Genomic DNA, 11,111 nt, shown 5'->3' on the forward strand with positions numbered 1-11,111 from the left:
ACTGTAGGCTAATGCTAGCTCGCTTGTGACTGCCTTTTTATGTGTGATAGACTTGTTTAACAGCACAAATCAACTCATCTGTTATAGTTCCAACCAAGCCTGGTTAGATTGTGTTAAAATAAAGCTAAAGCTGTTCATTTCTCTTTTGAATTTGACATTTTGTTTACCTTAGTGAGCAGATCCAATATGGCGGAGTGTGGCAGTGTGAGGTACTTTGTTTGATGCATTTCAAAGTGAGTCTTCTATGTATTTTGCCAGGTCACATCATAATGATTTATTTCTCAGGATTTTATGTGAAAAAAATTGCAGTTGTTGTGGATAGAAAATAAAATGCATTTATCAAATGAATATATTACTAATTCTTACTTTTTGGTGGGATAGCAGCTGACCTGAAGCACAAAATCATCAAAAGTGTACATAATTCATTAGGAGTTTGATAAAAAAAAAAAAAAAAGAAGTAAAAGAACCAAAAAATGTAAAATATAGTAGCAGTCATCACCTTCACTAGAATCTCTTGGATGATTTCAGCCTTGGATTTCCAGTCTTTATTGAACTTAATGGTAAAAGGTAACTTCAAAACTACAGCTGCATGACATCACAAGGTGGCATAGAGCATTTTGAGCTTTGGAGATGTAGACAGATTAAAGGGCTACTCAAACATGTGTGAATGAAACAAAACACAACTCTGGATATATTTTTGATGAGGTAACAACAGTATAACATGGCTTAAACCTCCCAAGAGTCTATTTTGCGTAATATGGGACCTTTAAACCAAAATACTGTGTATCAATTCATTTCAAACATGCAAAGCTGATTAATTGCTTCTCCTTGTGCTTCTCTCTGGCCAAACTTGTGCTATTTTTACATCTCTCTGCTCTGAGTGTGCGGTCATTACTGAAAGCCCTCCTGTGGTCCAGCCTTCTCTCAGTGTGGACACTACGCTAAGAGACTCTTTTGTGTTGACGACCTCACACAGCCACAAAGATCCACGTATCTTAACACCAGTCTATGTGAAGGTGCTGTTGTATAGATCCTTCCTGGTTGTAGGGATGTGTCAGCTAACTTGTCACCATCCCCCTTCACTCTCTCTCTCTCTCTCTCTCTCTCTCTCCATCTCCCTCCTTCTTTTTTTCTTACATCCCCTTTCAGCTACTCCATCTACTTTTCTTCCCCGTTTCCTCGCGATGTGTCATCAATCGGCGACACATCACGCCCGTACTTCTCCGCCGCGCGCCCTGTGACTAAACCTTTTAACTGGGTCCCACCTCCCTCTAACCCTTAATGCCATTCGCCGTGCATTTGAATATTACCTATCTCTCTTTTCATCTCACTCCCCCGAGCTATTCATTCTTTCAGCTCGGCATCAGCGCTCAAGCAAAAATGATGTCAAATATGGTCTTTTGTACCTATCCATCCCCTCTAGCGATCTCTTATCTTATTGGGAGCAGACAAAAAAAGGGAGCATTAGCTGATACGAATCAATTGATAGTGCTACACGCCGAGGCTGGGGGACTTGTCACATTACTCTAAGTAAGGTGTGGATCAATGGGAGTCAATGGGAGCTGGTGAACAGTTCATTTATAACAGGGCTAGTGCAATTGTTAGGATCTCGTGACCACTAGCTAATTTCTTGGTTCAGGATAGATGGAAGCAGTGTGTTATAGCAGCACAATTACAGTGGTGAGGAATAAAAAGGTGCTTGGGACACCTCTGGAGTTGTGTTTTGTTCCATTTACACATGTTTGAGTAATCCTTTTAACCTCTCTGCATCTCCAAAGCTCAAAATGTTCCATTCCACCTTGTGACATTATGAAGCTGCAGCTGTTTTTAAAACTTTTGTTCAGTAGAGTTAGGCAATTCCAAAGCTGAAATTATCCAAATGATTTAGTGAAAGTGTGTGGAGTTTAAAAACACAGTGGAGCCCTTCCTGTATTATCACATGACATCACAAGTTGGAACAGAGTGTTTTCCGTTTGAGAGAAATATTAAGCCTATATGCAGGGTTTGCGTGTTAAACAAGCGTGAATTAAATAAAAAAAGACCCAGGTATGTTTTTTGATTAGGAAACAACATTATAACAAAGATCAGAAAATAGTGTAATATGGGTCTTAATTAACCTGAATAAATACTTAATTCATAATGAACAAATCTTTTGCTAAATTGTGTATGCTGTGTTTTAATAGCATTATCTACTGATCTTAGTGATTTTTGGGGGAAATTCTAGTAGCCAGGCTGGTGCTAACTAGTGCCTCCACTTGATTTTATTTCTCTCCAACGACTAGGTCAGGAATTAGAATACACTAGACGGTTTGCAAGAACCCCGGAAGTTGTAGACCGCGCACCGGCCAATCAGTGAGAGCAAGAGCTGTGAAGCCATGATGTTAAACTCAAGTGCCTGTCTAATCCGTGTATCATTCGTTCATTCGTTTTTCAATATAAAACCAAAAATAAGAAAATGAAAAAACAACAGTTTTCTTCGTTATTTGCCTCCAAAACCAAAATGAAAAAACGGATAACGATTCGTTTTTTCAGTTTTCGATTTTGTGTTTAAATGAAGAATGGAAAAAACGGATAATGGCCGTTTCCCGTTTACGTGACTTCCGTGACTGCGATGCCGGACTTTTGCACCGCATACGGACTGAACCAGGACGGATCCAGGTCCGAGACCAGACCAAGACCAGAGCGGGACTGAGACCGGGACCAGACAGGGACCAGACCGGGACCAGGGCGGACTCCGAGCTTTGACTCCGAGCCTCCACAGGGTCCGAGCCTCAGCTTCGAGCTCCGGCCCTGCCGTGGGCTCTGAGCCTCCGGTCTGGTCCCGGTCTGGTCCTGGTCTTGTCTCGGTCTCGGTCTCAGGCCCGCTCTGGTCCCGGTCTGGTCCCAGTCTCAGTAGCGCTTTGGTCCCGGTCTGGTCCCGGACCTGGTCCATTTGAACCAAAAGCTCTTAGTTCGATTCATTTTCATTGGTGTGAATGCGTCAGTCGGATGCTTTGCACCACCTCGGAACCAGCCGCGGTTCTTGAGCGCGGAGGACCAGAGCAGCTCTGTCCCGGTCTCAGTCCCGCTCTGGTCTCGGTCTGGTCTCGGACCTGGATCCGTCCTGACTCAGTCCGTATGCGGTGCAAAAGTTCGGTATCGCAGTCACGGAAGTCACGTAAAGGGGAAACGGCCGTTATCCGTTTTTTCCATTCTTCATTTAAACACAAAATCGAAAACTGAAAAAACGAATCGTTATCCATTTTTTCATTTTGGTTTTGGAGACAAATAGCGAAGAAAACTTGTTTTTTCGTTTTCTTATTTTTGGTTTTATATTGAAAAACGAATGAACGAATGATACACGGATTCTGTCTGGATCCCTTTTGGGGTACAGCAGAACAATAAACAAAATGGTCGAGATGTCATATGTCATGACCAAATAGCAGTGATTGGTTAAATTAAAAAAGTACCTGCCTACTATTGAGTGAACGAATCCTAATGCTGTGAGGTCAGACGGTGTCCATGAAGTGAAGCTGGGTGTTGAATCAGGCTACAATTTTAGTGCAAACTCGATAAATTGGAAACTTCAGTTAAAAAACAAACAAACAAAAAAACAGTCAGTACAGCTCTCGCCAGTAGCCACTCCAGTTTTAAGTAGTTGGTGACATAACACAGAACTGCAGGGGTGCTCTTTGTTATGTGGATACCTTAGACCAATCACACTGTTTCTTATACCTCTAGACCCCGCCCCTCTTCCCTCACTCTCACCTTTAGTCCTGCAGTACTGCTCAGTTTAGCATCTTTATTTGAAATGTGTTGTGGGAGGATGTTATTAGGTTCTTTTTCAGACCGAGTTTGTTTTCATACCTGACAGTTTCAACTGCTCACTCACTTCCTCAGAGTGGTCATGTGATGTTGCTGCGACGTGTCCGGTCAGCCAATTTAAACAGGTTTTGGCGCTTTCTTCTGACCGGTGGAGGCAGGACGACAGCGCCATCTGCAGTCCAACTTTCTCAGGGCAGTATCCCAGGTATATGCGAGTAAAAAACCTCCTTGTCACGGTTAATAGTACTGTGGGCACGTTTCTGTATTTCAATCGCCTCTTTAATCCAGTGGGCTTTATTACTATAATGAAATAATATTATAATTGGAAAACCAAATGAACCTCATTGGACTGTTGTGGGAGGAGTTTACTTTAAGAATGTTTCAGACTTAGCAAGTACTTAATTCATACCCTAACCCTAACTCCCAAACCCCAATTATGTCATGGGAGAAAACCACTCACAAGAAACATATAGATTTCGATTTTTAAATTATTATTTATATGTTTTTGTTTAAAAGTGAAAAACTTCTCACAAAACTTGAGATTTATTTACAGGTGAATACGCCATTATTCTTCATTGTGTGCAAAAACATTTCATTATCAACAGTATAGAACTGCCAGATGGAAAGAATACACAGAATAAATTAGCAAAAATTTAGAAAACACTTCAACAAAGTCAACAAGCTTTTTATTTATCATATTGTGAGGTCAAATGAGTAGAAAAGTTATTTAAATTTACATATCATTGGAACAAATCAACAGCAATAATAGCAAGGTCCAGACTCATTCCAAAAAATATTTCATTTCAGTTTTGAGACAGACAATTACACAGACTTATTGTTGTTAAGAGCTTTGTTTATTGAGCTGTCCACTTGTCAGGTCATTGATGACATTTGTATTTTCAGAGATAATCACACTGTATTAAGCATTAGCCCAGCAGAATACACAGAAGAGTGGATAGTAAGTGTGACAAATTAGGAATATGCAGATTACAGTGCTGATAGATACTAGATCAGCTCTCCTCGTTAAAATCTCACTATCAGGCTGCACAGATTATGGGTTCTTGTCAATAGTGGTTTGTAAATACATGTTTATATGGTTCAAAAAGTGACAAACTGGTGCAGAATCAATAGAACCACAGACCAGAATTAAATGTTCTGCCCATGTTATGCAAATTTCTGATCTACAGTTTGTTATAATGCAGTTTCCTTGTCAAAAAACGTACCTGGAGTTGTGTTTTGTTTCATTCGCATGTTTATACCATGTGTTTATGTTCCATATACTGTAGTCCAAAGCAAGAAAAATGATCTGACGAAGGCTTGCCAAAACATTATTTAAAAAAAAATTAAGCTTTTGTACATCAGCCATCTGAGTGTGCTATGCATTTTTTCACTTTTATTTGACTGTTCCTTGCATTTGCACCTCTACAAGAACCTTGGTATACGTTTTCTGTTTCATTTTATTCACACTTTTACCACACAAACTGCATATTTAGGCTGAGCTCTTTTCTCAAACAGAAAACACTCTGTTCCACCTTGTCATGTCATGTGGCAATACAAAAGGTCCTCCACTGTGTTTTTAAACTCCATACACCTTCACTTGAATTATTTGGATGATTTCAGCTCTGGAATCTCTGTAGCTATAAACTTGAAAACTACCACTACATGACATCACAAGGTGGAACAGAGCATTTTGAGTTTTGGAGATGTAGACAGACTAATAATAAAGGGTTATTCAACTGTGAATGAAACGAAACATAACTCCAGGTATGTTTTTGAAGAGCTAACGACATTCTAACGTGGCTTAAGGCTCATAAGAGTGAACTTTCTGGATGTCTTGTTTCACTGAACTGATTTCTGCACAAAGTTTGGATTCCATACAGCCAAGTTTCCCACAAATCTCACCCTGCATAACAGTGAGAAATGACTCCATTCGATTCCAGTCCGATATCACAGCGCAACTTCCAATGCAGCGTTCGCTTCATCCCCCAGCCCAGTATCAGACACAGGATCATCAGTCGAGGCAGAGGCTTTGGTGTGGCCTCCCCGGGTGGCTTCACTTCTCACTCGTGTAGTGGCCATTGAAATAGCAAAAACAAACAAAAAAAAATTAAAATGCAGATTGGTCAAATTCAAGTGACTATATAAACGATGACAGCTCTATTAGATGGATAAATGAAATTCCTCAAATTAAACTGAACAATCCCATGGAGTGATCCAAAAACATGTCTTACATGGCGGTCCCCTGGAAGTCCTCCACAAGAGTAAATTTTAATGTAATATAGAACCTTTAAAGGTAAAATGCCATACTACGGAGCATTCCAAGCAAAGAATTAACATCTTCATGGAGAAAAACACTCCCCTCCAAAAGTTACAGCGCCCCTTTAAAGAAGATTAAACTAGTGTGCGTTTGAAAAGAGGCTGTTGTAGTATAGATCCAGTGGGAAAAGTTCACTTTAAAAAGACAGATTATTGAAATTGAATGGTGTCTACAAGCACTTTGAGTTTTTTGCCCAGACTAAATGTTATAGAAACATCTATTTTAAAGCCTTGCTCTTTTACTGCTATTGTGTATTATTGACAAAGGCATTTTAGCTCTGAAAGTCGCATTAGGTGCTGTTTGTTAAGCCACTGAGAAACCAATGAAATTACCCAGCAATCCTTGACAATATTTGCTCAAATGTCATGTTTGAAATCCCTCTTAAAAATTCCCACTTTGCACCACGGGACAGCACACAATCTGCTCTTGCATCTGCACTTGTTTGGAGATGTCCTGGCTCTTCTTTAGTGATCCTGGTGGGGAGTGAGCTGGGGGCTAATGCTAAGCTAGTTGCCGGACTTGGCTAACTGCCCAAACTATTAAACGTTGTCCCCGGGCGGCTGTCGGATAATGATGACCGTCTTGTGCAGTAGTCCTGGATCTTCACACACCTTGTCTAAACGCTGTGGATGCTGGCAGGCCGAGCTAACTGCAGTGTGTGTGAGTGTGTGTGTGTGTATGTGTGTGACAGATCAGAGACAGGCTGGTCCCCACAGGCTGGCAGATGGACGCAAACAGCTCTAATAACATAACTGCACAGACATACACACACACATACATACAGTATATCTGCGTCCAAATGGGGTCTGCTACTCCCGCCATGCTAATTTAACAGAAACAGATGCAAACATTATGGAGTTAGATTCCTGTTGTATACACGCCATTTTGAGGACTCTGACCATCCAATAGTAGGCTGTTTTGTTTTGAGTTGTTGATTGCTATGGCAACAGTCCTAATTGTATTTGGAGGAGAAATGAAGAAACAAGACTGTAACAGTTTATATTTACATTTATATCACAGATTGTTGCATATTCTGTAAAACCAAATCACGCCAGCACTGACATTTTGTTGCCTAATTGGAAAAGAGAGTCTTGTTTATCTACAGTTTTAAATGTTTTAATTAGACTGCTGATTATAAAACTGTGATAATTATGATACTGTACCATATGTGTAAAGGACTAACAGAGTGTGACGTCACCCACAGCGTTCGGCTCCAGTCAAATGAAGCTCACGAGGCTAGCAGTTACAGGAGCGAATCTGGAGCTAATGCCGCCTTAAAGGTTGTATAGAGGATTTTCCAAGGAACGAGAAATCCAGCGACTGTTTGTCCTTTTTCAAATGTTGCGCATGCGTGAAACCACCCCCCCTCCCCTACTGCTCCCTACGTAGAAATGCCTCCTCCCTCCTCCTCCTTACGCCAGAAACAGGTTTGTTTCTAGAAAACAAGTACTCATAGCTGCACATGACTTGTAAACAACTAACTACAGTGTTGGTTAGGCAAGGCGGAGAAGTGAGGAGCGGGGGGAGCGGTGCGCGGAGAAGTGAGGAGCAGGGAGAAGAGCAAAACGGGGAGTGGGGAGAGGAGCAGTAAGGGGTGCAGAGAAGGGTGCGTGGAGATTCAGTGCGAATGAAGCTACTACTACAACACGCAGCAGCAAACGGACTCTTTCTTTGCCTTGAAAATTACGTTTTCAGACATAGGATATCGCATTCGTGGCTTGAAAAACATTTGTCTAGCTCTTTGAAATAAAGTACGTTTTCATAATAAGCAGAAGTTACCTGTCCAGAAGTAATTTGTGGACCAATGCGTCAGTCTTTAGACCCTTCGTCTGCTTCAGTTGTGCCATCGCTGGAATGAATCTCCAAGAATCACCTTAGTTTGGCTTTGCTGCTTTTCCCCTTGTCTTCTTCTTTCAGCGACCTCAAAAACTGACTTTCTTTTGCGGCTAACTGCTCCTGGATTCTTGTCGCCATTGCAACAAACTTTGTGCTAACTGCGAGGAAGATATAGGTCAAAAAAGCCGCTAAGAACTGTTGCGTTGGTGGAGTAAACAGCGTCTGTGAGTCTTGCGTCTGTGGACTGCGTGACAGGCGTACGCAAACCACGTAACGGTAGCGCGCAGGCAAGTCAGTTATGCTAGAAATGTAGGGAGTTTGATTGACAGCCTCAGCCTTGATCAGCTCACAGATAACGAGACAGTGTCGTTATCTATAGGCAAATGCTTAGCTGGCCCCACCACGTCCAGAGTTGATGAATTTTTATTCTCTTTTTTTTGGTCATCATAATTACAAGGCTACTGCATCTCTATAATCTATCATTGACAATTTGAAACAAAAAAAATCCTCCATACAACCTTTAATGTGGAATGGGAAAGATGATCCTTTCCCTTGTGAAGTGGAAATTATGAGTGTGTGTTCAAGTGCTTTTGTTGTCGTAGTGAAGGGAAACATGGCGGACCCTGAGTTTATCCTGACCTGTTACTGGGGTAAAACAGTTTGCTTATTATTATGACAGACTTACTAATTCATCTGCTACAGCAAGAAGAGAATGCATAAAAAAAAAAAAAAAACATACTTAAAACAATAACTATAAAAAATGTATTTTTTAAAAACAACAATAAGTGTGAATGGTGAAATTAATATAGATGACGATGAAAATGAAGTTTATGTATGCCATGTAGGCTACAAACTAATAACAGCAGAGAACCTTTGACAGAATACAATACTTACCATTCACAACACTTTTGCTGCTCTCCTCCATGTTGAAAGGTCAAAGTTTATCTCATCTTAGCAGCTTGTGCAATTTTGATGTTGGTTTTTGGTATTTACGATTATTATTACAGGAAGGCACCGTAAGTTCTGTATTGGAATAGAAATGTATTTCTGGTCATAAGAGTGAAATAAAAACATCAAAATTATATGCACATTTTAAGAACAAACTGACAAGGCTCACAGCAGCAGTTACAGAGGGGTGATGTTTTTTAAAGTAAAGTGAATTAGAGCTAAATGGATGGAGCTAAACGTGCCCCCATGCTAACTTCCTACTCAGAAAGCATTGTCTAGTGGGTTAAGTGTGTTCCTGTACTCTACACAGTTTAATACAGTGAAAATCAATGTGTTTCTTTAAAAATATAAACTCATCACAGCATACACAGTGTATTGATGATCACAGCATTGCCGCATTATTGCCACATTACACATGACTGGTGACATTATAATTCTTGTGAGCCGTGTATGGTGTATCATATAAAATCTCGAGGGACAGTGTGACTCCCAGCCCTAGCAACAATCACATCTTTACATTACAGGTCAACACACACACTGTATTTGTAATGATCGCTGAATATCTTTTGCGTTGACTCCAGTGCCGTGGGCCAGTACTGAACATCTGGGATCTGTGTGAGAAAGAGGGTGCACGAGATTGACTGGGTGTCTCTGTGAGTGTTCTGGCTGCACAGCGAGCCTGCCAGGCTAAAGTCCAACATCTGTGGGTTCAGATGTTTTCTAATGATATGCTAATAGAGCTGGAGGGAGACTAGCGCTCAGGCTAATGTAATGGTCACAAACCTCTGCCTTCTGCACTGTCCGTTTCCCACTGTTAGTGCAGCAGCACTGGACCTCTTTACACTGCAGGGCACTGAACTGTACCTTTATTAGAATTTTCTATAATGTTAGAACATAGTTAAGAGATTTGATTTAGATCGTTATTTCTTCTTCTGAGTAAGCATAATTATAACAAGTACCAGTGTTTTTTTTATATCTGACTTCCTAGTCTATATTATATTCTGTATTCTAAAAGTATAACTATTTTTAAAGGAATTATGCAAACATTGGCTTTTTCAAACTTTCTGCCATGATGTAATCCTCATCAAAAACATGTGTACAGTGGTTTATATATCATCCATCCACTCCATCCTTGAGTATTCCTTGAGTATTCTCTCCTGGGCACTACTCAAAACTTCCTTCCAGTTTGAAGTACAAGCCCATGCCTCTTGTGCAAGGCTCCACCCACAAGCCTAACAGGAAGCTCTCTGCAGCACTGCTGCCCATGCTTCTGCAAGGCCATTTTTTTGTGTGGTTTTTTTGCCCTTGCAGTAGTTTAATTAGTGGAATGCAAGCCAAATGTGTTGTGAACACTCTGAAGGGGGAGCGTAGGGAGCAATGGTAGGGGTCTCAGAGCGTACATACATTGTTTTTTTTTTACCAATAGCACTTTCAAAACAATAAAAGGCATTATGGCAATCCCAATATGTTAAGTGTGTGTTATAGGGCTGAACAATTTTAAGAAAAAAATGTATTGTGATTTTCCTGGCAGACATTTTGATTTCATCCATGATTTTTTTTCCAATCAAGTTTCGGTGCACATGAACATTGCAAACATCAAGAAACTTACATCATACCACAGTCCTGCACAGATAATTTGACCCTGGACCATAAAGCCCAGTTTACGGTCCAGCGTCAAATCGTCTGTGTCAACGGAAACACATAGACTGTCAGAAATTTTCTAACTACGTGTCAAAATGATGCAGACGCCAGGTGGAAGCGACGCCGACAATAAGGGCTGAGTTCGGTCCTCTCTACCACCGCTCTAAGTACATTCCCTGTACTCCGCTTTCCTTTCTTTTTTACATTGAGTAATAATGCGTTAAATGCAGTTTTGCGCACATTTGTTTACATTTTACAGAAACAAAACTTAAAACCACATGGGTAATTTGCCCAAACTATAAATGTTGAAAAAAAAACAGCTCGCTCCTTGTGCCACAGATACATCAGCTTCTGTCGGACTAAAGGACACGACTCAGTGGAATATGAGCGTTCTTTCTGTGACAGAGGATGTGCTGCTGATGCTAAGTCTGTTCGGTGCTTCTGTTGCATTAGAGATGGGTCATGTTAAACTTTACACAAATGTCAGGTTTAAATCCTTGCCTCATCGCATTGTGGCGGTGAATTATTTTGCAGCACAAAGACCTTGACACAGATACATAAATCC

The sequence above is a fragment of the Boleophthalmus pectinirostris genome, unplaced genomic scaffold (genome assembly GCF_026225935.1).
Source record: "Boleophthalmus pectinirostris isolate CB_2022bp ecotype Guang Dong unplaced genomic scaffold, ASM2622593v1 HiC_scaffold_9, whole genome shotgun sequence".
Classification (NCBI taxonomy): Eukaryota; Metazoa; Chordata; class Actinopteri; order Gobiiformes; family Gobiidae; genus Boleophthalmus; species Boleophthalmus pectinirostris.